General features: G+C 42.9%; 1 long non-coding RNA gene across 1 annotated transcript; it reads right to left on the reverse strand.

Annotated features, from left to right (window-relative positions):
• Positions 1-1,457: 1,457 nt before the first annotated feature.
• Positions 1,458-4,264, reverse strand: LOC102314384. The gene is made up of 2 exons (XR_316416.3): positions 3,969-4,264; positions 1,458-2,108 (listed from the first exon to the last, which is right to left on the reverse strand). It is a non-coding gene; the product is annotated as an uncharacterized LOC102314384 (long non-coding RNA).
• Positions 4,265-4,471: the final 207 nt, after the last annotated feature.

Below are 4,471 nucleotides of genomic sequence, written 5' to 3' on the forward strand. Positions count from 1 at the left end.
ATTAAAAACACAATGGTGGGAAACAGGGAAACTGGCTTTTTCCCCACTATATTTAGTATCATATATATCGTATTAAGGTCGAGTGATGTAGAGCAGCTGGATAGCGTAGTGGTAACACTACATGTCTTTGGAGCCAGAGTCGCAGGTTTGATTCCCCGCTGTGCCGTCTGTATCCAGTAAGGGAAGCTGCTCTCAAGAATGGGTGGAAAAGCACAATGGTGGCAAATTGGCTTTTTTTTCCCCACTATATTTAGTATCATATATATAGTATTAAGGTCGAGTGATGTAGAGCAGCTGGATAGCGTAGTGGTAAGACTACATGGCTTTCGAGCGGGAGTCGCAGGTTTGATTCCCCGCTGGGCCGTCTGTATCCAGTAAGGGAAGCTGCTATATGTTCAGGTACAACACACATGCTACGGCAAGGGGGAGCCAGGACGCCAGGTCAGGGGGGAGGCATCATCACCCCTCCCCCCTCTAAGATAGATGTATGTAGTTGTTTAGGAGACAGTTAATCGTGGTAATGTTAATCAATCAGCATAATCATGATGACAGGGTTACACTGTACTTCACACATGGACAGCATGATTTCAAAGAGACTAGTTGTGTACTCTGGTATTAGTGTATCACTCTGACAGCGACTTGTTGGGGTTAAGAACAACAACTTGTTCTTCATCAGCAAAGTTGTTTAACCCCAACAAGTAAGTTGTTGTTAAAGTGATACACTAATAAAAGAGTACACACGTCTCATCTTTGAAGTACCAACACACTGAGCCACAGTCAAACCCTGTCATTATGATTATACTGCTTTGCGTCAACAAGTTGATTTGACGAACAACCTGTTTCTCAAGTCAACTACTTTGATGTTGAACTACTTTCATTCACAGTACACAAGGCCCTAGTCTCATCTTTGAAATCATGCTGTCTATGTGTGAAGTACAGTGTAACCCTGTCATCATGATTATGCTGATTGATTAACATTACCACGATTAACTGTCTCCTAAACAACTACATACATCTATCTTAGAAGGGGGAGGGGTGATGATGCCTCCCCCCTGACCTGGCGTCCTGGCTCCCCCTTGCCGTAGCATGTGTGTTGTACCTCAACATAGAGCAGCTTCCCTTAATGGATACAGACGGCCCAGCGGGGAATCAAACCTGCGACTCCCGCTCGAAAGCCATGTAGTGTTACCACTACGCTATCCAGCTGCTCTACATCACTCGACCTTAATACTATATATATGATACTAAATATAGTGGGAAAAAAGCCAGTTTCTCACCATTGTGCTTTTCCACCCATTCTTGAGAGCAGCTTCCCTTACTGGATACAGACGGCACAGCAGGGAATCAAACCTGCGACTCCGGCTCCAAAGACATGTAGTGTTACCACTACGCTATCCAGCTGCTCTACATCAATCGACCTTAATACGATATATATGATACTAAATATAGTGGAAAAACGCCAGTTTCGCCATTTCCCACCAAGTTGTTGTTCGTCAAGTGCTGCTTTGTTTTGTCGCTTTGCGTCCTTGAAGTAAACATACACTACACACTATACGACACAAAATCTAGATCTGTATGATAAATCTGTATGATAAATTATACCACCATGTTTTAGGCCCAAAAGAACAACAATGAAAAGTAATAATAATAAAAAAAATTATCAGAGCTTCTCTAGAAAGCGGTTACAACTAATCCTGTCAGCAGGCTGGTGTCTTCAAACAAGATTGGTAGCACCTAGCTCCACCTATAGGTAACAGGAAGATCTGCCAGCACACAATGACACCACACTGACTTAACATTACACAAACATTTATTAAAACACAATTATATGACAATAAACCTTTTCTTTTAGTGTCCCAGCCCCCAAAACTTTTTGACGTCCTTTGGCCAAATGAACACGTGAGCTCAGCACTTTGTTGGGGCCTTCAATTTGTTGTTGGGGCCTTCAATTTGTTGTTGGGGCCTTCAATTTGTTGTTGGGGCCTTCAATTTGTTCCTTGGAACTGTGTAGTATCCAGTAACAGCATCTACACCTGTAGTAACAACCATCTCAGGATGGTTCAGCGGAGTCATCGGATGAGGATGGTTCATCCAGCAGGAACAGGATACTAAAGGAAAAACCAGCCCACACATGAGTGTGCAGAGGAATTAACCAAAACATATTCACAAAGGTGGAAAGTAATGAATTACATTTACTTGCGTTACTGTAATTGAGTAGTTTTGTGTTTTTCAAGTCGGTAATTTTACTTTTACTTAAGTATATTTTTTAAAAAGTATTGTACTTCGCTACATTTTCAATCACACCCGTTACTGAGTAAATTAAAAGAACAAACAAACAAAAAAAACCAACATTGCGCTTTGGAAATACTGCAGGGAATGATGGGTAGTAAATGGCCTGTATTTGTATAGCGCTTTACATATCCATGGCAAGCTACATGTAGCCACAGCCACCCTGGGGCGCACTGACAGAGGCGAGGCTGCCGGACACTGGCGCCACCGGGCCCTCTGACCACCACCAGTAGGCAACGGGTGAAGTGTCTTGCCCAAGGACACAACGACCGAGACTGTCCAAGCCGGGGCTCGAACGGCAACCTTCCGATTACAAGGCGAACTCCCAACTCTTGAGCCACGATCGCCCCGTAGTAGAACAAATTGGCGTTGGGTCACGATAAAGATGAGTCTGACATCGGTGGTACGGATCCAGCGAAAAAAGAAACCCCGTCGAATTCTGCTGACCCTGAACTCGAAGAAACCGATGTGAACCCCTGGCCGTATTTAAGGGACCATTTCGGCTTCAAGTGCAAGAAAGGCAACAGCTTTATTATGCAGTGTAAGCTGTGTTTGCCCAGAGAGACCGAGTTAGCAGCTTTTAAAAATTCCACATCAAACCTGCGCAAGCATGTAGAGGTAAGTTAAATGAAACCTGTACATTTATTTTAGCAAAAAGGCTGTGCTCAAGTTAATCACATTAAGTTAAGACATAAGCTGTTATTGGGCACGTTGTTGTCCACGCAACTTAATTTTTTTTACTGGATCGGTAAATTGCCAAAAGAAAATGTGTTTACTTACATTTTTCCTGTTTGTTAATAATAATAATTTATTTAAAAAAATAGTTAAATTAGACAGAAGACAGAAGCGGCTACTTTCTTACTTAACCCACATATGTTCATACATGTGCTTTGTGCAGAGGTGTTTTTTTCTGTTCTCAAACTGATCTCCCTGTTGGAGCTCAGTCTGGGGGGAGTTTTTTTTTTTTCTCCTTATCTTTCCTCAGTGTTGTGCATTTTCCATTGTTATACCTCTCTGACCTGTCTTCCCCATGTGATGTTTGTGTAATGTATGTATGGTCAGAAGGGTAAGATGGCGCTGGCAAAGGTCGGCAGCCTTAACCATTTCCTGGGTAACCTTCAGGATCAATAAAGTTTTATTGAATTGAATTGCTCCTCAAAATTAACAGAGCAGGGCCAAGTTTAAAAAATTAAAACACATTTTTATAGCAGCTGCCGTACAGCTCAATTCAGTACTTGTTCTCTTATTTGACAGTTTAGAACACTTCTCATGTAAAAGAATTATATGGTTTTGACAGTTTGGTTGGTTTGGTGACCATTATCCATTTTGATGTATAGACTTGCAGTTTAACTGCCACTGCACTTTACTTAGCTTGCTTAGCCGCTAGCTTGCTTAGCCGCTAGCTTGCTTAGCCGCTAGCTTGCTTAGCCGCTAGCTTGCTTAGCCGCTAGCTTGCTTAGCCGCTAGCTTGCTTAGCCGCTAGCTTGCTTAGCCGCTAGCTTGCTTAGCCGCTAGCTTGCTAACAATCAGCTGTCCAGTCTAATAACCTCATTCACACATTATATAACATTTAGCTTCTTTTTGTAACAAACACCATTGCAGCAGCTGAGCTGACACCTCGCTGCAGCGTAACAAGACGCAGAACATTCAATATGAACATGCGCTGCGAGCCAACTCACCAGGAGATCATTCGTAGTGCTACATGACCTCTCTCTCTCTAACAACACATTAAACATCAGCTTCAACTGCAAATGTTTCGTAAACTTATTGACAGCGACTCGTGTTAAATGTATCCAAGTTTCCAGCTCGCAGAGGGCACGAGAACAGCACGTGCCTCCTCAGATCCACGGAAATCCTGGAGCTGGACTAGCCGCACTGTGGTGCGTTCAATGACTGCCAAATGATTAGAAATCTCAAACTTTGGAAAATAACCTGGGTTACATGTACACACGAGAACAGACGTGTTGGCACATTTACAGAAAAGTACTCAGTTCCCAGCCGTCCTGCTGTCTTCTGTACTATAAACCATAAATCGTGTAATTCCACAATAAAAGCTGTAACTTCTCTCAGACTTGGCAGTGCAGCCACACAGTCATGTTAAAAGTTCACAGAAATTGGCCCTCTGCAGCAGTGATGGTCATTATGGAGATAAAAAGCCGTCTATTGTCCTTGACCACACTGA

This window comes from Haplochromis burtoni, unplaced genomic scaffold (assembly GCF_018398535.1).
Source record: "Haplochromis burtoni strain Fernald_Lab_line unplaced genomic scaffold, NCSU_Asbu1 Contig_148, whole genome shotgun sequence".
NCBI classification, from domain to species: Eukaryota; Metazoa; Chordata; class Actinopteri; order Cichliformes; family Cichlidae; genus Haplochromis; species Haplochromis burtoni.